The sequence below is a fragment of the Phocoena sinus genome, chromosome 15 (assembly GCF_008692025.1).
Source record: "Phocoena sinus isolate mPhoSin1 chromosome 15, mPhoSin1.pri, whole genome shotgun sequence".
NCBI classification, from domain to species: domain Eukaryota; kingdom Metazoa; phylum Chordata; class Mammalia; order Artiodactyla; family Phocoenidae; genus Phocoena; species Phocoena sinus.
The window spans coordinates 18487167-18512211 of NC_045777.1; the positions used below are offsets into that span (position 1 = coordinate 18487167).

At 41.9% G+C, this 25045-nt stretch overlaps 1 protein-coding gene and 1 non-coding gene across 2 annotated transcripts in view; one reads left to right on the forward strand and one right to left on the reverse strand.

Annotated features, from left to right (window-relative positions):
• The window catches only part of CHD6 (chromodomain helicase DNA binding protein 6), a 213826-nt gene continuing 188781 nt past the window's right edge, over nt 1-25045 (forward strand). Inside the window, 1 exon segment of the mRNA XM_032605037.1 lies at nt 1-107. The gene's annotated coding sequence lies outside the window, so the exon portion shown is untranslated.
• On the reverse strand, nt 24625-24731 carry LOC116741055. Its single transcript, XR_004346030.1, has one exon. It is a non-coding gene; the product is annotated as a U6 spliceosomal RNA (small nuclear RNA).

Consider the following 25045-nt stretch of genomic DNA (forward strand, 5'->3'; position numbering starts at 1 on the left):
AGGGAAGGCGGGCCCGAGACGGGTTAGGGTGTCCTTGCAGGGTGTCTGAGCTAAACTTCACCAAATAATAGCTGTTTGTATTTTGGCTGCTGCAGGAGCCATTTTAGGTAAGTTCTTCTCTTAACTTTTTATTTTCCTTCCCGGCCTCGGCGGGTCGGTCTTGTCCGCGGGTCTCCGGCCCCGCACCGCCGGCCGGGCTGCGGTGCCCCTATGAATGAAGCCAGGATGAGGGGATGCGGCGGTGCCGAGGCCCGGCCGGGCCGGGGTCCGAGTGGGGCCGGCGGCGGGCGGCCTGGCGGAGGGCAGGCGGCGGCCTGAGGCCTGAAGCGAGGGGCCGGCCTCCGCCGCGCTCCGCTCCGCCTCGCGCTCAGGCCAGGCGGCCGTCCTTGGGAGTGCGCCGTTGCGGGCCGCGCGGAGGGTTGGGGGTCCGGGCAGCCCCCGGCCCCGGGCCAGGCGTGCGGGGGCGGGGCGTGCGGAGGGCTCCCCCTTCCCTCCCGCCTCCCCGGGGCCCGGCCGAGGAGAGACCCCCGGCCGTGCAGCGGCGGGGCGGGGGTGACCGCTATTCGCGCCGCCGCCCCCGCGGAGAAGTTGCTCTATTGGCGTCCTGCGTCTCTTTGCAGGGGTGGAGGAGGGTGGGCTGGTGCCAGGCTGCTGCTCCGGGAGGGGGCGGGGGCCCCGGCGCGTCCTCTGAGCGCGCACCCCCTCCGCCCCCTTCTTACGCACTAGCGCGCACTCGCCCCGAGAATTGGAACCCTGGAGATGTCCAGCAACCCCGCAGCCAAGTTTTGTGCATTATTAGATTGCATGTTTGAGCTTTAAAAAACAAAAACAAAAACGGAATCTGTCCCCTTCAGGGTATTTATTTCCTTCGCTGTTGAGAAGTAACGGAGTCTTCCCCAAATTTCCAGAGCTATGCCTGTCAGATGTGTAGAGGGTTGGCAGCTACTTGGTTTTTAAAAAGACGCTGTTAGGAAATCCCCTCACTAGTGAGATAATTGAAATTTGAGTTTGTTTGCAGCTTGTTTTATTTGATCCAATTAAAAATGCATAAGCAGACTCATATTTGTGTACCTAAAGTGTTCCTAGTTCCAGTTATGATTGATGTGACTGTGGTTTCGGTAGTGTGTGATCTAATAAGGCAGTATAATTCAATTTTGAACCTGTAGGCCCGTGATCTCCAAATTAGGGTTTATGGACCATTAGTAGTCCGGCCAAGGTTTCTAGTGAATCCTTGGCATCTCCAGGCATCTTTGGGAATGTGTGTGCACGTTATTCTCCACACTGCTCATTTCTGGTGTAGCAGATCCATGAACGGAGAAAATACCCATTTAACATTTTTTACAATTTTTAGAGTGTCTGCAGTATTGCCTGAGATTCGACTATTGTTTCGCAAATGGCTTATAGGAATACCATCCCAGTAGGCTCCAAATTTCGACGTACTTTAAGGGGATATGCTTGTGACCCCTAGAAGAGTCCAGACAAGGGCCACAGTGTTGTGTTCCCAGGGCTAATTATGAGCTCTCTTTCTTACTGGGGATTTGTACCCGTCGACTGTGCATGGCACAGGAGAATCTGTTGGTATTCCAAATTGGAAGATCAGGTTGGCAACCTCAGGGAGATAGTTTTTCTAAACTTTGTGGCTCTCTGGGAATAGAGAGAAGGTTTGAGATCCATGTGTGATAAAATGATTAGGCGTGAAATGTCAAGTAAAAGGGTTTATGCCAACCAGAACAAGTGGTTTCATATAAGCAATGCATGACTGTAACAAAAGGCCTGGGAAAATGTGGAGTTGTAAAAAGGTTAATTTTGGACTTCTTTTCTGTCCCAGGGCAGATTTCCTAGATGAATTATTTAAGCTTTTTTCTTGATTAATGGACTATTAAAAGCTAACCTTTACAATCCCCCCCGCCCTTTTTTTTTTTTTTTTTGCTAACTTTGGACTCTCCCATATAGTAACCAGACTATGATACTGTTCTTGCTGTAGTGTGGCCATGGGCAAAGTAAATCTAGATCTGTTGTGAAATTAGCTGTGTCTCATCGCAGTATTACAGTCTGCCTGGAGTCTCATCTTTTATACTGCAGTTATATTTTTGCTTTTTACATTTAGCTCTTCTGTTATAGCACTGCAAAGTCTTGGAATATGATCACTTTCCCCACAACTTTTTAATGCTCTATAGCTTTCTAAATTTTTTTTTTTTTTTTTTTTTGCGGTACGCAGGCCTCTCACTGTTGTGGCCTCTCCCGTTGTGGAGCACAGGCTCCGGCCACGGCTCACGGGCCCAGCCGCTCTGCGGCATGTGGGATCTTCCCGGACCGGGGCACGAACCTGTGTCCCCTGCATCGGCAGGCGGACTCTCAACCACTGCGCCACCAGGGAAGCCCTAAATATTTTTATAATTTATTATTAGTATAGTCCGAAGTTCTCTGAACTCATCAGTATATTACTTCAGGCAAATCACGGGAGAAATTGAATGGCCAGTTGAAAGTGAAGTGGGAGGCCACAAGTGACGTTACTACATTTCTGGAAGATCCTTTGGCAGTTCGTTTTTTGTATTTATTGATTTACTTTTCTCATAACTATTTCAAATACCAAAGAAAATCTGAAGCAGAATCTTATCTCTTTAGAAACTACATCTCATTTGTGAGTTTTGCTATTATATTACAGAAAATCTATCAGAAACAACAGGCCCTTGGGCTACTGTGTCTTGGGGATCTCTGATTTAGAGAAGTTTCGAAGACGTTTTTCAGTTTTCTTGGATGGATGTATGGCTGGGGGCAGAGACTCTGAGGTCAGCGGGGGCAGGGCAGGGCGGGTGTCGAGAGGGTGGAGCCAGAGAGCAGCTGGAGATGTGATAAGAGGCCGGGACTTCATTCAGAGTGCTGCAGAGGCCAAGCAAGGAAGGGCTTGTCCAACTGGCTTTCTAGAAAGATCCCTTGGCTGCTGGGGAGGGGTGGACTATGGTGGCCAGAGGGCAGGAGGGAGCCGAGGGAGAGTGACCAGTGGTCGGGCAAGATGTTGGTGGCCAGGACGGGAGGGGCCGCAGTGGGGAGAAATGGGCAGACTGGGGGTGTCCTGGCTTGGGGGGCCCTGGAGAGGAGCAGGGCCGGCAGAAGGACGTGCTGTGTGTGAGGTGCTGATGGGACATCACCACAAATGCTGCCTCCCAAGTTACTGTCCCCAGAGGCGGCCACGTGGTGACCAGTGGGGGAAGAGTGCAGCTTAAACTCCTCAGAATCAGAGCTCTGGCCTCCTCCTCCTCTTCCTTCTGAGACCCCAGCCCTGTCTGCCCCTCATCCAGCCCTGTGACGACCGCCCCCCCTTCCTCATCCAGCCCTGTGACCACTGTCCCCCCTTCTTGACCTTGGCCTTCCCTGACCTCACCAGCTTTTCTTCCAGTTCTCCTAAATGCTGCCCTGGGGGTCAGGAAAATGCCCCAAGCAGAGTTTGTGGTTCTGTCTTCCTGTGTTAAACCATGAGGAAAAAGGGTTCCACAATCTCAGGCTTGATTCTCACTGCAGGTGCCTATGTTTTTCAACTTTCATGGGAAGACTTTGTAATAACCAAGTGGAGTCACACATGGATTCATGTTCTGAACCCTTTTCAACCGGTTTTAGGATTTAAGGATTCTACCTGCATAAATATCTTTGGTATATGACAATGACAGTATCTAGGACAATGACAGTATCTAAATCAACTGAGGAGAGTATGTTCTCACCCTATTCTCTGTCTCTCCAGTATAGCAAGGTTTGAATTTTTTTTTTTTTTTTTTTTTTTTTGCGGTATGTGGGCCTCTCACTGTTGTGGCCTCTCCCGTTGCGGAGCACAGCCTCTGGACGAGCGGGCTCAGGGGCCATGGCTCACAGGCCCAGCCGCTCCGCGGCATGTGGGATCTTCCCGGACTGGGGCGCGAACCCGTGTCCCCTGCATCGGCAGTCAGACTCTCAACCACTGTGCCACCAGGGAAGCCCTGAAATTTTTTTTTTTAAGTTGTCCAACAATACCATTTTATTTCATGTACATAAGCTCAGGTGCCAGCAGGATGAAAAAATAAATAAAACTTTGGGTAATAACTGATAACAACTACCTTTAAGAGAAAACATACCTCCATTAGTGAGTTTCTTGAAAATTTTGTTTTAATTGAAGTATAGTTGATTTGCTATGATGTGTTAGTTTCAGGTGTACAGCAAAATTATTCAGTTATATATACATATATTTCAGATTCTTATTCATTATAGGTTATTACAAGATATTGAATATCGTTCCATGTGCTATGCAGTAGGTCCTTGTTTATTTTATATATAGTAGTGTGTGTCTGTTAATCCCAAACTCCTAATTTATCCCTCTCCCCCGAAATCGTTTTATTTTTAAAAATTATCTAGTATTTCTCTTTATACTTCCATCCCTCATACAAAGCTTTAGTCTAATTCAGGCGAAAAGCTACAGTGGATTCCACGGGACTGCCTGCATTCCCCTGTACCAGGTTATTACTATATTGAAAACTCTTCGAAATACATAGAAAATAGCTACAGCTTAGATTTCTGTTCCCTAGAGAACATTTTTGTTTGCAGTAGAATATAACACACTTGTGAGGGAAGCAAAAAAACTAGCATTGAATGAATGAATACCTGGTCTGTGTCCAGCACTTAGCCAGGTGCTGGGACTACAGAGATGAGAATAAATATCCCCGTTTTCTTAGCCACTCCGTGAGCTCCGTGGTCTGCAGCTCAAAGAAATGAAGTAACTTGTTCAAGGCCACAAAGCTGGTTCAGGTTAGAGTCAGAATTTGAACCCACATCATCTCGATCCAAAACACATATTCTTTTCACCACCAGCACTCTCTAAAGATTTCTTAAAAAGCTGGGGTGTGCTGTCATGCTTTCGTGCTTTGGTAGTAGATTAACTAGCACACTTTGCGTGAGTTCTGTACACCCGTCCATTTTTACTTCTCCATTTCGAGAATTTGTCACTGAAGGGTCAAGTTGGAATACAGTGAGGGCACCCGGCCCCCCCCTTGTCTCCATGGTGTAGGAGAGGTCTTTCTAGGGCACTTAGGAGTTCACAGTTAGCCTAGTACAGTAATAACCATGAAGTGCAGAGAGAGAATGCAGTCAGTTTTTCCTTGCCAAAATGTTCTTCTCTTTAGTTCATTTTGTGGAGGCTTTTGTGGAGACTCATGAGAAGTTCTGTTACTTCCATAAAAGTCTTGAAGGTAGTAAACCGGAGTTACTTTAAAATATCCACCTCTTTTCCAATTTCTGAACCAGATTATTTGCATAAAATCCAGAGAAAAATGTTTAGTTTTGCTTGTGGTACCTGTATTAGTTGGTTTTTCTAGTTTGTAATAGTGATTCGTTACATTCTCCTACTTTTATTCTTTGTGTCATTTGCCATCGAGACTGTTAGGGTCTTTGATAATATATGACATAAATAGCTCATATTTTGAGGAGTTTTTAAAAATTGATGAACCTTTTTCTTTATAGTAATAATGAAGGACTTACAATTTTTAGCAAAGAAAAAAACCTGATTTTTCAATAGACTTCCATGGTGCTTTTATCCACTAGCTATTTCAGAAGAACAACATACTGAGACAGTGTTTGAAAATTTCAGGAAAATTGGGAAGCAGAATTTTCAGATAACTTCAGGACATGAATCCAAACACTTACAAAGTGATGGGTGCATGTTTGAATTTTGTGAAAGAGTAAAGGGAGATTTCTTTTTCTCTCTTTTTTTTTTTTTGGTGGGGCGGCATGCTGGTGCTTAGTTCCCCACCAGGAATCGAACCCGTGCCCCCTGCAGCAGAAGCGTGGAGTCTTAACAACTGGACCACCAGGAAATTCCCAAGGGAGATTTCTGTTTGTCTACTTTTTTACTCCTCTATTAAAGATTCTTGTAGGGAGTTTTCACTGATCTAATTTTATGGATCAAATATATTATCAGTAAAATTTTTAATATATTTTGGATTTTCTTGTACAGCTGTGTGATCAAGTCATTTTATTTTTGGAATATCTATATTTTTAAATTCTAAAATTGTCTTTCTGTAAAAGGTCAAGCTTCAGGTTAAATGAAGGTCTAGCTATTGTAGCACTGACCTTTGGTTCCTACCTATTTAGGTTGATGCTTTTTATCTTGGGATTCATGGACACAAAGGAGTCTTTAGCTCATCTGTGAACTGCCCAAAATAGTATGCAAAATATTGTTTGTGTGTGCATGTTTATGGAAAGCCAATCCATCGTTTCTTACGATTCTTAAAGGGATTTGTGGTCCCCCCCGCCCCCCGCTCCCACCTTCTCCTCTCCCCCATCTCTTCCCACCTGCATGCAAAAATAATATTAAGGGTCATTGATTTAGGTCCTTACAAAACAGTTGTTTTGTTTGAGCAAAAGTTTTTTGCCCAGAGGCTGACTTCTTTGGATCCTTTTTGCCCTTGAGTAGTTCCTGCAGTCTCAGTCTGGATCAGTTGTCCTAGGCTTGGGGAAGTCCTTCTGCATCCTTCAGGGTGACATCCAGGCAAGGGTTACCCCCAAATTCTTCCCTACCTTATTGTTATACATGGGAAGCTGTTCCATGCCTTTGCCCATGCATGCTGATAGAGTGAAGGTTGGAGCAGGTGACAAGACAGTGTTAGAGGGTCCTGGGCCTCTCGATCCCAGCCATCTGCCTCTGCAGATGGGACTGGAGGGGGTGGCCGTGGCAGAAGCTCCTGATGTTATCTTGCTTTGGATTCTACTTCTTACTCATTCTGTTAGTGCTTCATTCGATATGTTAGGAGGAAAAGGGTTTTCCTTCTGACACTGTAAGCAGAACAATTAAAAAGATGGGGCTTCCCTGGTGGCACAGTGGTTGGGAATCCACCTGCCAGTGCGGGGGACGTGGGTCTAAGCCTGTGCTCTGGAGCCTGTGAGCCACAGCTACTGAAGCCCGCGTGCCCGTGCTCCGCAGCAGGAGAGGCCACTGCAATGAGAAGCCCACGCCTCACCACCGGAATGAGGAGTGGCCCCAACTTGCTACAGCTGGGGAGGGCCTGCTGTGCAGCGGCGAGGACCCAACGCAGCCAAAAATAAATAAATAAATAAATTTATTTTTAAAAATGGCTAAAACGGTACATTTAAAAAAAAATCTCCCCCCGTTTTTATATTCCTCAGACGTTATATGAGATATATACCTTGTAACTTTCCTGTTAATTTTAAGTGGTATTTTTCTTAAAATAATGTCTAGTTGAGCATGTAACCTTATTTTATACAGAACATGCATATATGTGAAGTTCTGTTAAACCAGATATTGCTATAGGAAAAAGGATCACATATTAAAGTTCTCAGAGCCATATTTTATAATTTATTTAAGTAATAGTCAAACAAACTGGTAAAACAAAATTATAGAGCAATAAGAAAATTCTTAAGAGTAGTCTCTAGCAAGTGGCGGACCTGAAGTTATCCTGGAGATTTTCTCATAGAAGTCCATCTGTTGGGCCAGACCAGAAGTTGAGTAGAAGAAAAATCAGTTTATTTGGTTTGGTATATGGATTGAGGAAAATACCTAAGCTTTAGGTAGTTTGCTGAAGGGCATTGAGTCATAAAAGGGGATTCTGTTTGATATGTTCCTTCCCTAAGTATACAAGAGTAAAGAAACATACCTGGACTGTTCATTCTGGGTTTGGGGAAATCATCAGTATTCATAAGAAATCCTTTTAAGGATTGTGTCTGGAAAGGTAGGTCCAGATCGTCGATTTTATTTACCGAAAGAAATTTTCTGTGATTTAACGCAGAGACTCTTAATGTTCATTGTGTATCTTGGCTTACCAACTTTTGCAGTGTTAGCAGTCTAAATTCAACCTTGGGTTAGCATGAAAAAGTCAAGCCATCATCTTTGTTGATCATGTGACAGATTTGGATCACATGAATGATGACCTGTCAGGTTGTTTCTTTGAGCAGACCCTGTGTATTATTGTTTTAAGGGACTGGGCAGGGGGGAGGTTTCTGCTTAATGGAAATAACATTTTTGCCTGGAGTTGTAAAAATACCTTGAGGAAATGGTAGAGGATATGAAAGAGATCATTAATGATCAGCTCCAAAAAGATAATCGTAAAAAAAAAGTTCTTCTAGATCTAAGGGCTACTCACACTTAGTCTGGATCTGTGCAGGTCTGTGAACTGTTTGTTACCTGTCTGTGATGAGGTAAGTTCAGAACTTGAGAGAAGGTATTTAGCTGCTTTTACTACATTTTTTAGAAAAACGATTTGTCTGTTGAATCTGATAATTTAAAGAGTATAAGTTTATGGTATAGTCCTTGTTTAAAGTATTTTTTCCTGATAATTAACTTTTCTAGTATTTTATAAAAGTATTGGTCAGTGGTGGATTGGGAAAAAACAAAAGCTAGTCCTTTACCATAGAGAGTACTACTCAAGATGATAGGCAGTATCAGTATCATCTTGGAGCTTGTTAGAAATGCAGGTTTTAAGCTCCGTTCCAGACAACTGAACTAAACTACCCGGGGGGGTGGAGACCCAGTAGTATGTGTTATAACAAACTATCCTGATGACTTTGTGTACCTTTAAATTTGAGAAACATTGCTCTAGATCATCATTGTCCAGTAGAACTCTGTACTACGATGTAACATGTCCTATATCTATGCAGGGCTTCAAGTCACATGTGGCTTTTGAAGCTCCTAAAAGGTAGCTAGTATGACTGAGGAACAGAATTTAAATTTTTATTTAATATCTGTGAATTTAAGTTTAAATAGCCACATATGGCTAGTGGCTCTGGCATTTGACAGCACAGCTCTAGACCCTTTAACACCCCTGCCACCCACCCACCCCCTGCTTTTTGGGAAAAATAGTGGACTTTTTTTTTCTTTTCACTTAGAAAGGAAAATACAATATGGGACAAGACTGTCCTTTAGGCTAAAATGAGACTAAACAAATATAACTATTTTTTCCATTTGTGCTTACCTATTTATTTTTATCTAAAAGTTGATTTGATGTTAAGAAAATAATAGGATCAGAAAATAAATTTAGATCTGTGTCCTGTAAGGTTTTGCAAATACCAAGGTAGCTGTTCCAGCGAGGCCTTATGACCCTTCATGGCTGTGACTAACATGCATGTCTTTCAGCATGACTGCTGAAGCTTTTTTCTTTCATATAAAGATTTAACACAGGCAGCTTTTAAGTGTAATACTTAATTCTCAATATAAAACGCTGGTTATTGAGGGTTCTCATTACTTTAGACTAGTTAATGGAGATTTTTCCTATGTAAAGTATTTTTGGTTTACCAGCTTACTTAGAGGTTGGTTTTTCAGTTTATAAAGGTATAATCTTTTTTTTAAATAATTTTCATCAAAGCTCCCTTGAAGGATTGAGCCTTATCCTCTGTCCTCTTCCAATATACTTAAAAATTGATTTGTTAAAAGAAAGGATTTCTTTTACTCATTCAGGGCTGTATATACTTCCCTGCCTCCAGCCCCATCTACTTGTACTTCAAATTTTAAGCTCATTAAAATCAAGAATAGCATTGATTCTAATATATTGATTAATATTCATTGTAGAACTGGAAATTATTTTGTGATTGACAAGTGGAAGGAAGTATGGCTATAGAAGTAAATGAAGATCCACATGTAGAATTATAGCTTTTTAGAATGCTGTCTAGACATAATAAAATGGATCTTTCTAAACATATTGTAATTTTATTAAATTTATTTGCCAGGTTTTAAGTTTTCAAGCAGGAGATTTTTAGTCATTTAGCAGTGATTCTTAAAGCATGAGAGACAGTGAGGAGGGTTCCCATATGCTTTATACACTCACAGATGTTAGAATCAGAAGGCTTCTTAAAGATCATAAATAGGGCTGCAGGAAGAGCAAATTACTGATGCAGCAGTGTCTCTTGTTTATGGCATGAATTAATGTTGTATTGTTTTCCATCGGTGTTCATTAAAAAGCAGCACTGTTTTCCCTTAAATTCTGTTGTAGGGGACAGTCTTATACTCTCAGAGTGAGTTAATGTATATGGTAGGTTGTATGGGCAGGGGCTACTGTTTAACTGAGACACAAGTATCACTGATTGGGAGAGCTTAACATTTTGTAACATGCAGCTTTGAGCTCTTTTGTTTGACTTTCTCCGAAGGATTTCAAGTTCTTGATCCCTAGGCACATATTTGGACTACTGCTTTGGCGTCTTAAGGAATTGGAAAACCCAGTCTGTTGGAATTGAGATCTGGTAGTTGACAGATCCCAAGTCTTGAAGTTTTGGAGGCTCTTTGCTTCAGGTTTGTTCCTATCACCTTCACTGATTTGCAGAGCTACGGCTGGAATGTGGTATGAGATGTTACTAAAAGACTGATTTCATAAACCATGCTCAAATACCAGACTCCTTATTTACACATATAGTCATGCTCTGTCCACCCTTATCTGCTCTCCCTGCAACATTTCATGCTATCAGGGCTCTCCCCGGGTGCTCCTGACTTTTCTTCCGTTGTTCACTCTTGAACTAAGCTCTGTTGCTACCATCATAGCTGTGGTTGTGGCAGTTACTTCTAGTTTAAGATTTAAGTGTTGTCAAGTCTTACATGATTCAGCGTCTTAACTAGATTCTGCTAAACCAGAGCTTCTTTTTGGTTTTTCAGGATTGCAAAAGAGTAGAGTTGGAAGGGGTTTCAGAGGCCATCTTAGTCAATATTGTCATCTTATGGATGATGGAACAGAGTAACTAGTTGTGTCCTAGTCAAAATTTTTGGTAGGTCATAGAACTGGTTTATGGTCAAGTTAGGATTAGAATTCAACTCTCATTTCACTAAATAAGACTCTTTCCCTAACTCTGATGCTTAGGGTCCTAAAAACCCACACAGGAGGATTTCACTTAAGAACTTACAGGGAGAGTAGGGGAAGCAGTGCTCTGAGATTAGAAGTGAATTTGTGAAAGGCTGCATAATTTTTTCATATATTCTCCAAAATAAAATACATTGTCACTGAAATTTCACATGTCTTAAAGGAGTCAGAATAAGTGGTACTATTTTGGTAACTCTTGTTTACTACTTTTTGCTTACTAGAAACTTTTTGGCATGTCCCTCCATCATATCACGGTGAGATACTTAGAAATTCACCTTTGCTTTATTGCAAATAACGTGCATGAGAGGATGTTTTCACATCTGCATGTTCATTCAGCTTTATGCCTTAGGGTTATTAGAATAAGTTTTTCCCAGAGCCCTCAATAGTCATGATAATAATAACAGCAGCTACCAGTCATTGGGTGCTTACTGTGTGCCACGTGTGGTCTGAGCTTCTTTCGTGGTGTGGTGGTGGTGCATCGATATTCTTCTCTTTCTTTTGGGTACATGGTAGGATTGCACTTCTCCATTGCCTTGAAGTTGAGCATGGCTCTGTGACTTGCTTTGGATACTGAAATTTGACTGGAAGTCATGTGAGACACTTCTAGGCAGGTACCTTTTTTTTTTTCCTGAAAAAAATCTGCAGTAGTTACATGTTGTAAGCAAGCCCATGCTTTAAACCACTGAGCTTTTTTTTTTTAACATCTTTATTGGAATATAATTGCTTTACAATGGTGTGTTAGTTTCTTCTTTATAACAAAGTAAATCAGTTATACATATACATATGTTCCCATATCTCTTCCCTCTTGCATCTCCCTCCCTCCCACCCTCCCTATCCCACCCCTCTAGGTGGTCACAAAGCACCGAGCTGATCTCCCTGTGCTATGCGGCTGCTTCCCACTAGCTATCTATTTTACGTTTGGTAGTGTATGTATGTCCATGCCACTTTCTCACTTTGTCACAGCTTACCCTTCCCCCTCCCCGTGTCCTCAAGTCCATTCTCTAGTAGGTCTGTGTCTTTAGTCCTGTCTTACCCCTAGGTTCTTCATGATCTTTTTTTTTTTCTTAGATTCCATATATATGTGTTAGCATACGGTATTTGTTTTTCTCTTTCTGACTTCCTTCACTCTGTATGACAGACTCTGGGTCCATCCACCTCACTACAAATATCTCAGTTTCGTTTCCTTTTATGGCTGAGTAATATTCCATTGTATATATGTGCCATATCTTCTTTATCCATTCATCCGTTGATGGACACTTAGGTAGCTTACATGTCCTGGCTATTGTAAATAGAGCTGCAGTGAACATTTTGGTACATGACTTTTTGAATTATGGTTTTCTCAGGGTATATGCCCAGTAGTGGGATTGCCGGGTAGTATGGTAGTTCTATTTTTAGTTTTTTTTTTTTTTTTGTGGTACGTGGGCCTCTCACTGTTGTGGCCTCTCCCGTTGTGGAGCACAGGCTCCGGACGCACAGGCTCAGCGGCCATGGCTCACGGGCCCAGCTGCTCCGCGGCCTGTGGGATCATCCCGGACTGGGGCACGAACCCGTGTCCCCTGCATCGGCAGGTGGACTCTCAACCACTGCGCCACCAGGGAAGCCCTGTCCTCAGTTCTTTTCATTCTTTTTTCTTTATTCTGCTCTGCAGTAGTTATTTCCACTATTTTATCTTCCAGGTCACTTATCCGTTCTTCTGCCTCAGTTATTCTGCTATTGATCCCGTCTAGACTATTTTTAATTTCATTTATTGTGTTGTTCATCATTGCTTGTTTCCTCTTTAGTTCTTCTAGGTTGTTGTTAAATGTTTCTTGCATTTTCTCTATTCTATTTCCAAGATTTTGGATTATCTTTACTATCATTATTCTGAATTCTTTTTCAGGTAGATGGCCTATTTCCTCTTCATTTGTTAGGTCTGGTGGGTTTTTATCTTGCTCCTTCATCTGCTGTGTGTTTTTCTGTCTTCTCATTTTGCTTATCTTACTGTGTTTGGGGTCTCCTTTTTGCAGGCTGCAGGTTCGTAGTTCCTGTTGTTTTTGGTGTCTGTCCCCAGTGGCTAAGGTTGGTTCAGTGGGTTGTGTAGGCTTCCTGTTGGAGGGGACTAGTGCCTGTGTTCTGGTGGATGAGGCTGGATCTTGTCTTTCTGGTGGGCAGGTCCACGTCTGGTGGTGTGTTTTGGGGTGTCTGTGGCCTTATTATGATTTTAGGCAGCCTCTCTGCTAATGGGTGGGGTTGTGTTCCTGTCTTGCTAGTTGTTTGGCATAGGGTGTCTAGCACTGTAGCTTGCGGGTCGTTGAGTGAAGCTGGGTCTCGGCGTTGAGATGGAAATCTCTGGGAGATTTTCGCCGTTTGATATTACGTGGAGCTGGGAGGTCTCTTGTGGACCAGTGTCCTGAAGTTGGCTCTCCCACCTCAGAGGCACAGCACTGACTCCTGGCTGGAGCACCAAGAGCCTTTCATCCACATGGCTCAGAATAAAAGGGAGAAAAAAATAGAAAGAAAGAGGATAAAATAAAATAAAGTTATTAAAATAAAAAATTATTAAGAAAAAAAATTTTTTAAGTAAAACAAACAAAAAAAACGGACGGACAGAACCCTAGGACAAATGGTGAAAGCAAAGCTATACAGACAAAATCTCACACAGAAGCATACACATACACACTCACAAAAAGAGGTAGAGGGGAAAAAATAATGTATCTTGCTCCCAACGTCCACCTCCTTCATTTGGGATGATTCCTTGTCTATTCAGGTATTCCACAGATGCAGGGTACATCAAGTTGATTGTGGAGATTTAATCCGCTGCTCCTGAGGCTGCTGGGAGAAATTTCCCTTTCTCTTCTTTGTTCGCGCAGCTCCCGGGGGTTCAGCTTTGGATTTGGCCCCGCCTCTGCGTGTAGGTCGCCTGAGGGCGTCTGTTCTTCACTCAGACAGGACGGGGTTAAAGGAGCAGCTGCTTTGGGGGCTCTGGCTCACTCAGGCCGGGGTGGGGGGGGTGGGGGTGGGGTGGGAGGGGTACGGATGCGGGTCGAGCCGGTGGCGGCAGAGGCCAGCGTGACGTTGCAGTAGCCTGAGGCGCGCCTTGTGTTCTCCCGGGGAAGTTGTCCCTGGATCATGGGACCCTGGCAATGGCGGGCTGCACAGGCTCCCGGGAGGGGCGGTGTAAACCACTGAGTTTTTTAAACAGGAATTTTAACTGCAGCTTAACCAATCCCATCCTGATGAATATACATGGATTATTCTCCTTGATCCTCGTGGCTAAGTGCTGATATTAGCCCATTTTACAGTTGAGGAAACAGGCAAAGGAGTTACTTGTCTGTAATTTCAGAGCTAGTAACCTAGGCAGTTTGAGCCCTACATTCTTAAGCAGTACGGTTTGCTGCCGTTCTCTATGCTGTGCCATCTCAGTACCAACTGTATCTAGAATATGGGCTCTGTCCATGATAACTTCATGCCAGAGCTTCTGTTTACCTCTCTGTTCCATTCCTTCTTACAGATGCTCCTGCAGTTTTAGGTCCAAGGCTGTCTATCTCTTAACAGCATTTATGCTTCCCAGTGTTGTGCTGCACATCCTCCATTCCTCTTCTGTCATCTGTTCTCTACTTTTACTGCCTTCTGGAATACCATCTTTCACGTGATGAGGACAGTTCCTTGCCATCAATATCCTCGCATCTCTAATATTTTCAAAGTAAATTTCTCAGAAGGTCACATTTAGCTTTATGAATAGGAGGCTGCCCAGCAGTCGTAAGACACTCCAGCATAGTGGTTAAGTGCATGGATTCTCTAACCAGACCACTGGGTTTGAATCCTAGCTCTGCCACTCACTGGGTGTGTGACCCTCTCCATGCCTCAGTTTCCTCATCTGTAAAATGGAGATTATACCTGTCCCATATGGTTTTGTTGAGGATTAAATGAGTTAATTTATGTTATGCCTTGGAACAATACCTCACACATTGAAAGCATGATTTAAGTGTTAGATATTACAATTTTAAAGAATCGGGCATCACAGGGCCAAGATGAATGGAGGTAAATCATTACTGATTTTAATCTTTCTGAGGTTAATATTAAGATGTCAAAGGTTTGGGACTTCCCTGGTGGCGCAGTGGTTAAGACTCCGTGTTCCCAATGCAGGGGGCCCGGGTTCCCTGCCGGCTCCCTGGTCAGGGAGCTAGATCCCACATGCATGCCGCAACTAAGAGTTCGCATGCCACAACTAAGGAGCCCACCTGCCGCAACTAAGGAGCCCACCTGCTGCAGCTGAGGAGCTGGCGAGCCGCAACTAAGGAGTCCGTGAGCCGCAACTAAGACCCGGGGCAACTGAAAAAATAAAAAAGATATCAGAGGTTTAATACCACCTTTAATTTTTCATTTTATTCAGTAGGAATTACTGAGCAACTCTATAAGGCACGATGCTCTTGGAGGAGAAATGGCCTAGAGCTTACCCTTGAAGAATTTACAGGGGCGATAAGATATATATACATAAATACCTGTGCACAGAGAATTGTGCTATTATGAGGTAGCCCATAAAAAGTGTCCAAGATGAGAAAGATAAAGGGCTTTGGAAGTTCAGAAAGGGGAGGGATGGGAAGTCAGAGAAGGCTTTGAGTCAGACTGGGCATTTATTTGGGTCGGAAGGATACACAGGATTTGGATATGTGCAGACTGGGTGAGGTAGGGAGCCAATCTCTGCGTGAAAGGAAAGATCAGATCAGAGGCCATAATAAATATGTTCTTTCATCCATTCAGCAAATATGTGTTGAACATTTACTTTGTGCCCAGCGCTGGTGTAAACCCTGGGGATGCAGCAGTAAACAAAACCAAGTTCCTGCTCTTAGGGACCTTATGTTCTAGTGGTTATTTGAATATGCCGAACTGTAATGTATCAAGTGGTGGTAAGGACTCGGAAGAAAAATAAAGCAGGATAAGAAGACAGAAAATAGATTTAAATAACTAAGAAAAGCATGATTAATTTCTAAAACTTTTTTAAATTAAAAAAAAAATTTTTTTAACGTTACCTCTTGAAGAAACCCAAGGCAGAGCCGAATGGCTTTTCTTGTGCAATGGGCCATATCTCTGCGGTTTCCCATGCTCCTAGTTCTCTTCTCTGCCCCTTGTTTTCTGGCCTGTCTAAATATTTTCCTTCCTTTGAGATTGAGAATAAGTCCCAGTGTCTTCATGGGGCCTTCCCCCTCTGTATGTGCCAGAAGCACCCTCTTTCCCCTCTACACTTCTGGAGTCAGGTTTTGCCTATGTAACTGACTTGGCATTTCATATTGAACTGCCTTTGTCTTTTCTCGTACTGTTACTCATTTATTCCACAAGTATGTGATGCCCATTCATTTAGTAAACAATTATTGAACTTTCATTTTGTTTCAGCCATTACTGGGCACTAGAACTTGAAGATAAATGCACTTGGTCTCTGCCCTCGAGGAATGCACAGTCTGTTAGAAGAGACAGGGACTTCCCTGGTGGCGCAGTGGTTAAGAATCCACCTGCCAATGCAGGGGACACGGGTTCAAGCCCTGGTCCCAGAAGATCCCACATGCCACAGAGCAACTAAGCCCGTGTGCCACAACTACTGAGAGCCTGTGCTTTAGAGCCCACAGCCATAATTGCTGAGCCCGTGTGCCACAACTATTGAAGCCTGCGTGCCCTAGAGCAGGGGTCCTCAAGGCCTGTTAGGAACTGGGCCGCACAGCAGGAGGTGAGCGACGGGCAAGCAAGCGAAGTTTCATCTGCCGCTCCCCATCACTCGCATTACTGCCTGAACCATCCCCCTGCACCCCCCCCCAGTTTTGTCTTCCATGAAACCGGTCCCTGGTGCCAAAAATGTTGGGGACCACTGCCCTAGAGCCCATGCGCTGCAACTACTGAAGCCCACACGCTCTAAAGCCTGTGTGCTGCAACTATTGAGCCTGCGTGCTGTCTGTGCACCTAGAGCCCGTGCTCCTCAACAAGAGAAGCCACTGAAATTAGAAGCCTGCGCACCGCAATGAAGAGTGGCTCCCGCTCTCCACAACTAGGGAAAGCCCCACACCGCAACGAAGACCCAACGTGGCCAAAAATTAAAAAAAAAAAAAAAAAGAGAAATGTAAACTGCTACTACAAACATCATAATAAATGTCAAGTTAGAGCCATGTCCAAAGTTTTGTTAGAAGGCAAGAAGAGGAAGCAACCGTCTACCCAGGGGAGTTGATGAAGGCTTTTGAAAGGAAGGAACTTTTAAATTGGTTCTTGAAAATTGATTTGGAGTTTAATGATCAGAGACTGGGATTGGTGTCTGATGTGAAAAGCCCTTTATGCATAGGAAGTGTCCTGCAACGGAACAGAGGCAAATGGTTAGTTCACTGTGGGTGGAGTTGGGTGCGTAGTATGACTGGAGGAGTAGGTTGGAGATGTCGAAAGACTTTGGAGATCGTGGTAAGCAGTTTAGATTTGTGTTGGCAATGAGGAATCGTCAGAGGTTTTAACACAGGAGAGTAGGTTGTATTCTACCCTTCGTAGCAGCGATTGGTTTAGAACAGTGGTGCTCAAACTTTGCTGCATATTAGAATCACTTGGAAAGCTTGAAGTAAATGCCAGTGCCCAGGCTGCATACAGGAAAATCAGATTCTCTAGAAGAGACACCCAGGCATTGGATTTTTATTAACTTCTCAGGTGATTCCAGTGTGCATCCAAGTTTAAGTACCAGTGGTTTGGAGAGGCTTGACAGCCAGTTAATGAATGAGGAGGCCATTGCAGTGGCCTGACTAGGAGATAAGTTTTTGAATTGAAGCATTGGGAGCAGGGATAAGGGAAGACAGAGTCAACCATTATTATTGTTCCCCAGTTTGCTGTATGTCTTCTCCAATAAAGTGGTGGCCCCTTGGGTGCAAGGTCCAGTCTTTGTACTTTGAATTCTTCATAGAGATCTGTGGGTAGTAAGTTCTCAATAAATATTTGCCTTGATTAAAGTCAGTTTTCTTTTGTTCAAGTACCTATAGTTGAGCTCTTAGGGCATTTTTATTTCATTTGTTTCTTTCCTTTTTGCTATTAAATAGAAATTCCTTTAGGGATGAGAGTGGATGGAGATGAGACTTTTTGGTCAGTTTTACTTCCTTGTAATTCTGATTAAAGATTTAGGAAGTTAAAATCCAGTGACTAAAACAGTGTCTTCATATGGACTTGGTTTATCTGTACTGTCTCTCATTAGCCCAGATAATTAAGTTGGCCTTTAACTCTTGGCATTTGTGTAAAACCCAGTAGTGTTAATATACCCTTTAAAATAAAGAATCTAGATAGAGTACCTAGATTCTTAAAGTATTCTTAAGGTTTACCTTCCACAACATGTGAAAGGTAAACCTCAAAAATAATACCCAGATTCTGTTAATCTATGTAGTAACTCAGGATGTGGTATAGAAACTGACTTGGTTTGTGCACTTGAAATAATTTCTTTTTGCCAAATAAATTTCTTTATGCATGGGGATAGTATTTTAAAATGCTGTGAAGCATTTTTGTGTCAACTTTTCATTCTGTATTCTAATGGAGGGGAGTTAGAACATAACAGAAATTAAGAACTTTTAAAATATTTGACAGCATTTATACCCCCCTGCCATTTTGTATTTTTAAAAATGTCAAATCTACAGAAAGTTACTGAGAATTGTACCATAACACCATCTCGCCTTTACCTAGATTCACCAATGATTAACGTTTTGCCAAATTTGCTTTATGTCTTTTTTCCTGTTTATATATATAGTTCTTTTTAAAGCCATATCCTTTGAGAGTTCCTTGCGGACACTGTGACCCTTCACCCCTAAATACTTTTGCTTCTTTATTCTGAGAGAAAGGGTACATAACTATAATAAAGTCGCATCACTCGGGATACTTGACATAAAACCAACGTGTAGTGCATATTTAAATCTTACCATTCACTTGTTCTCTAGCTTTTTTATTTTTCCTGATCTAGTATTCAGTCAAGGATCGTGCGTTGTATTAAGTTGTCATGTGTCCTTTCCTTTCAATATGGATTAGTGTGCTCTGGTCGTCACAGGGTTTCAGGAATAGGAATGAAAACCGCCTTTAAAGCATGCTGTGGCCCAGCTTCCACGTTTACCTCCTTCCATACCCCCCACCACTGTCTGGGAGTTGGCCTTCTTAGACTGATAGCAAAGTTCTAAAGTAGAACCTAGCACCCAGTGCAGACCTGCTTGTACACATCTTCCTGATGCTTGGAGAGGCTTTGTCCTAAGCAAAGAGTTACTGTCCATTTTAGGATTAAAGCCATTCAGGTTGCCTAGGTACCTGATTAAGAGAATGTGGTAGCGTTTGACCTACTGTGTAGCACAGGGAACAATATTCAATATCTTGGAATAACCTATAATGGAAAAGAATCTGAAAAAGAATATATATATATATACACACACACACATATACATAACTGAATCACTTTGCTGTACACCTGAAACTAACACAAAATTGTAAATTATACTTCAATTTAAAAATGGTTAAGAAAATAAAGAGAATGTGGTAGTGTTGATGAGACTTTGGGAAAAGATTTTCATAGTTATCTCTAAATCACCTGAAACATTAGGAGTTAGGAATTGTCTTCTGAGGACATTTCTTGAGGACCACTGATCGTTATGATCTTGTCTCTGCATATTTCATGGGGCTTTAATTTTTTTTTAACTATTAAGAACTTCCCTACCCCACCCCACCTTTAAATAATCTACTGGTCGTGTCCTTTTGCTCCTTTACCCTTCTTGCTTTACACTCCGTCCTGGGCAGACTTCTTTCTTGCTTCAGCTCTTGATGACCCTAAGATCTTTTGTTTCCGCCCCCATTCTCTTCTGAGCTCCAAACCTTCATTTCAGACCACATACTTTGCAGCTTCACCTTTCTGTTCCACATGCAAAACTGAACTCGGTATCTTTCTGTGTAAACCTGAGCCCTGGTTTGAATAATTGGGTGGGGGGTGAGAATGGGTATTTGACCAAGGGACTAGGAACACTAGGCTCATGTCCTTTACCAGCTCCTGCCCTCCGTAACGCTTACCCCTCCCCCCTCCCCCCCCCACCCCCCCCCACACACACTTACTGGGAAATAGGCCAACCAAAGGCAAGGCTTTGCTAACAAGACCATTTCCGTCTGAATGTGGAGTCTTGGAAGTTAGGTTTTATGAAATGTTTCTCAACATGGTTTTTTTTCATTATCCCTTTAAGGAGCCTTTTTATTTTTACTTTTTAAAAAAAAATTTTTTATGTCCATTTTTTTAACATTTATTGGAGTATAGTTGCTTTACAATGTTGTGTTAGTATCTGCTATATAACAAAATGAATCAGCTATATATATCCCCGTATCCCCTCCCTCTTGCATCTCACTCCCACCCTCCCTATCCCACCCCTCTAGGTGGTCACAGAGTACTGAGCTGATCTCCCTGTGCTATGCAGCTGCTTCCCACTAGCTGTCTGTTTTACATTTGGTAGTGTATATATGTCCATGCCACTCTCTCACTTCGTCCCAGCTTACCCTTCCCCCTCCCCGTGTCCTCAAGTCCCTTCTCTACGTCTGCCTCTTTATTCCTGTCCTGCCTCTAGGTTCATTAGAATCTTTTTTTTTTAAGATTCCATATATATGTGTTAGCATACCGTATTTGTTTTTCTCTTTCTGACTTAGGTCACTCTGTATGACAAACTATATAGGTCCATCCACATCACTACAAATAACTACAAATAAGAAATTTCATGTCTTTTTATGGCTGAGTAATATTCCATTGTATATATGTGCCACATCTTCTCTATCCATTCATCTGTCGATGGACACTTAGGTGGATTCCATGTCCTGGCTATTGTAAATAGTGCTGCAGTAAACATTATGGTACATGACTCTTTGAATTATGGTTTTGTCTGGGTATATGCCCAGTAGTGATATTGCTGGGTCATATGGTAATTTTGTTTTAATCTTGTTGTGATTTATGTCAAAGAGCGTTCTTCCTATGTTTTCCTCTAAGAGTTTTATAGTGTCTGGTCTTCCATTTAGGTCTCTAATCCTTTTTTTTTTTTTTTTTTGTGGTACGCGGGCCTGTCACTGTTGTGGCCTCTCCTGCTGCGGAGCACAGGCTCCGGACGCGCAGGCTCAGCGGCCATGGCTCACGGGCCTAGCCGCTCCACGGCATGTGGGATCTTCCCAGACCGGGGCACGAACCCATGTCCCCTGCATTGGCAGTCGGACTCTCAACCCCTGCGCCACCAGGGAAGCCCTCTAATCCATTTTGAGTTTATTTTTGTGTATGGTGTTAGGGAGTGTTCTAATTTCATTCTTTTACATGTAGCTGTCCAGTTTTCCCAGCACCACTCATTGAAGAGACTGTCTTTTCTCCATTGTATATCCTTGCCTCCTTTGTCACAGATTAGTTGACCATAGGTGCATGGGTTTATCTCTGGGCTTTCTGTCCTGTTCCATTGATCTATATTTCTGGTTTTGTGCCAGTACCATATTGACTTGATTACTGTAGCTTTGTGGTATAGTCTGAAGTCAGGGAGTCTGATTCCTCCAGCTCCGTTTTTTTTCCCTCAAGACCTCTTTGGCTATGCGGGGTCTTTTGTGTCTCCATACAAATGTTAAGATTTTTTTGTTCTAGTTCTGTAAAAAATGGCATTGGTAATTTGATAGGGTTTGCATTGAATCTGTAGATTGCTTTGGGTAGTAGAGTCATTTGCACAGTATTGATTTTTCCAGTCCAAGAACATGGTATATCTCTCCATCTGTTTGTATCATCTTTAATTTTTTTCATCAGTGGCTTACAGTTTTCTGCATACAGGTCTTTTGTCTCCCTAGGTAGGTTTATTCCTAGGTATTTCATTCTTTTTGTTGCAATGGTAAATGGGAGTGTTTCCTTAATTTCTCTTTCACATTTTTCATCATTAGTGTATAGGAACGCAAGAGATTTCTGTGCATTAGTTTTGTATCCTGCAACTTTACCACATTCATTGATTAGCTTTAGTAGTTTTCTGGTGGCATCTTTAGGATTCTCTATGTATAATATCATGTCATCTGCAAACAGTGACAGTTTTACTTCTTTTCTAATTTGTATTCCTTTTATTTCTTTTTCTTTTCTGATTGCCATGGCTAGGACTTCCAAAACTCTGTTGAATAATAGTGGTGAGAGTGGACATCCTTGTCTTGTTCCTGATCTTAGAGGAAATGCTTTCAGTTTTTCACCATTGAGAATGATGTTTGCTGTGGGTTTGTCATATATGGCCTTTATTATGTTGAGGTAGGTTCCCTCTATGCCCACTTTCTGGAGAATTTTTATCAAAAATGGGTGTTGAATGTTGTCAGAAGCTTTTTCTGCATCTATTGAGATGATTATGTGGTTTTTCTTCTTCAATTTGTTAATATGGTGTGTCACATTGATTGATTTGCGTATATTGAAGAATCCTTGCATCCCTGGGATAAATCTCACTTGATCATGTTGTATGATCCTTTTAGTGTGTTCTTGGATTCTGTTTGCTAGTATTTTGTTGAGGATTTTTACATCTATATTCATGAGTGACATTGGTTTGTAATTTTCTTTATTTGTAGTATCTTTGTCTGGTTTTGGTATCAGGGTGATGGTGGACTCATAGAATGAGTTTGGGAGTGTTCCTTCCTCTGCAGTTTTTTGGAAGAGTTTGGATGGGTGTTAGCTCTTCCCTAAATGTTTGATAGAATTCACCTGTGAAGCCATCTGGTTCTGGACTTCTGTTTGTTGGAAGATTTTTAATCACAGTTTCAATTTCATTACTTGTGAGTGGTCTGTTCATATTTTCTGTTTCTTCCTGGTTCAGTCTTGGAAGGTTATACCTTTCTAAGAATTTGTCCATTTCTTCCAGGTTGGCATAGAGTTGCTTGTAGTAGTCTCTTAGGATGCTTTGTATTTCTGCGGTGTCTGTTGTAACTTCTCCTTTTTCTTTTATAATTTTATTGATTTGAGTCCTCTCTCCCTTTTCTTGATGAGCCTGGCTAATGGTTTATCAATTTTGTTTATCTTCTCAAAGAACCAGCTTTTAGTTTTACTGATCTTTGCTATTGTTTTATTTGTTTCTGTTTCATTTATTTCTGTTCTGATCTTTATGATTTCTTTCCTCGTACTAATTTTGGGTTTTGTTTGTTCTTCTTTCTTTAGTTCTTTTACTTGTAAAGTTAGATTGTTTATTTGAGATTTTTCTTGTTTCTTGAGGTAGGCTTGTATTGCTATAAACTTCCCTCTTAGAATCACTTTTGCTGCATCCCGTAGGTTTTGGATTGTCTTGTTTTCATTGCCATTTGTCTCTAGGTATTTTTTGATTTCCTGTTTGATTTCTTCAGTGATCTCTTGGTTATGTAGTATCATATTGTTTAGCCTCCATGTGTTTGTGTTTTTTACGTTTCTTTCCCTGTAATTGATTTCTAATCTCATAGCGTTGTGGTCAGAAAAGATGCTTGATATGATTTCAATTTTCTTAAATTTACTGAGGCTTGATTTGCAACCCAAGATGTGATCTATCTTGGAGAATGTTCCGTGTGCACTTGAGACGAAAGTGTAATCTGCTGTTTTTGGATGGAATGTCCTTAAATATCAATTAAATCTATCTGGTCTGTTGTGTCATTTGAAGCTTGTGTTTCCTTATTAATTTTCTGTCTGGATGATCTGTCCATTGGTGTAAGTGAAGTGTTGAAGTCCCCCACTATTATTGTGTTACTGTCGATTTCCTCTTTTATAGCTGTTAGCAGTTGCCTTATGTATTGAGGTGCTCCTGTGTTGGGTGCATATATATTTATAATTGTTATATCTTCTTCTTGGATTGATCCCTTGATCATTATGTAGTGTCCTTCCTTATCTCTTGTAACATTCTTTATTTTAAAGTCTATTTTATCTGATGTGAGTATTGCTACTCCAGCTTACTTTTGATTTCCATTTGCATGGTATATCTTTTTCCATTCCCTCACTTTCAGTCTGTATGTGTCCCTAGGTCTGAAGTGGGTCTCTTGTAGACAGTGTATAGATGGGTCTTGTTTTTGTATCCATTTAGTTAGCCTGTGTCTTTTGGTTGGAGCATTTAATTGATTCACGTTTAAGGTAATTATCGATATGTATGTTCCTGTGACCATTTTCTTAATTGTTTTGGATTTGTTTTTGTAGGTCCTTTTCTTCTCTTGTGTTTCCCACTTAGAGAAGTTCTTTTAGCATTTGTTGTAGAGCTGGTTTGGTGGTGCTGAATTCTCTTAGCTTTTGCTTGTCTGTAAAGCTTTTGATTTCTCCATCAAGTCTGAATGAGATCCTTGCTGGGTAGAGTAATCTTGGTTGTAGGTTCTTCTCTTTCATCACTTTAAATATGTCATACCACTGTTTTCTGGCTTGTAGAGTTTCTGCTGAGAAATCAGCTGTTAACCTTATGGGAGTTGCCTTATATGTTATTTTTCATTTTTCCCTTGCTGCTTTCAATAATTTTTTTTTTGTCTTTAATTTTTGCCAATTTGATTACTATGTGTCTCGGCCTGTTTCTCCTTGGGTTTATCCTGTATGGGACTCTCTGCACTTCCTGGGCTTGGGTGGCTATTTCCTTTTCCATGTTAGGGAAGTTTTTGTCTATAGTCTCTTCAAATGTTTTCTTGGATCCTTTCTCTCTCTCTTCTCCTTCTGGGACCCCTATAATGCAAATGTTGTTGTGATTAATGTTTTCCCAGAGGTCTCTTAGGCTGTCTTCATTCCTTTTCATTCTTTTTTCTTTTTTTTTTTTTTTTTAACATCTTTATTGGGGTATAATTGCTTTACAATGGTGTGTTAGTTTCTGATTTATAACAAAGTGAATCAGCCATAAAAAATATGGAACGCTTCACGAATTTGCGTGTCATCCTTGCGCAGGGGCCATGCTAATCTTCTCTGTATCGTTCCAATTTTAGTATATGTGCTGCCGAAGCAAGCACTCTTTTTTCTTTAATCTGTTCTGCAGCAGTGAATTCCACTATTCTGTCTTCCAGGTCACTTATCCGTTCTTCTGCCTCAGTTATTCTGCTATTGATTCCTTCTAGTGTATTGTTCATTTCAGTTATTGTATTGTTCATCTCTGTTTGTTCTTTAATTCTTCTAGGTCTTTGTTAAACATTTCTTGCATCTTCTCCATCTTTGTCTCCGTTGCTTTTCCGAGGTCCTGGATAATCTTCACTATCATTATTCTGAATTCTTTTTCTGGAAGGTTGCCTATCTCCTCTTCATTTAGTTGTTTTTCTGGGGTTTTATC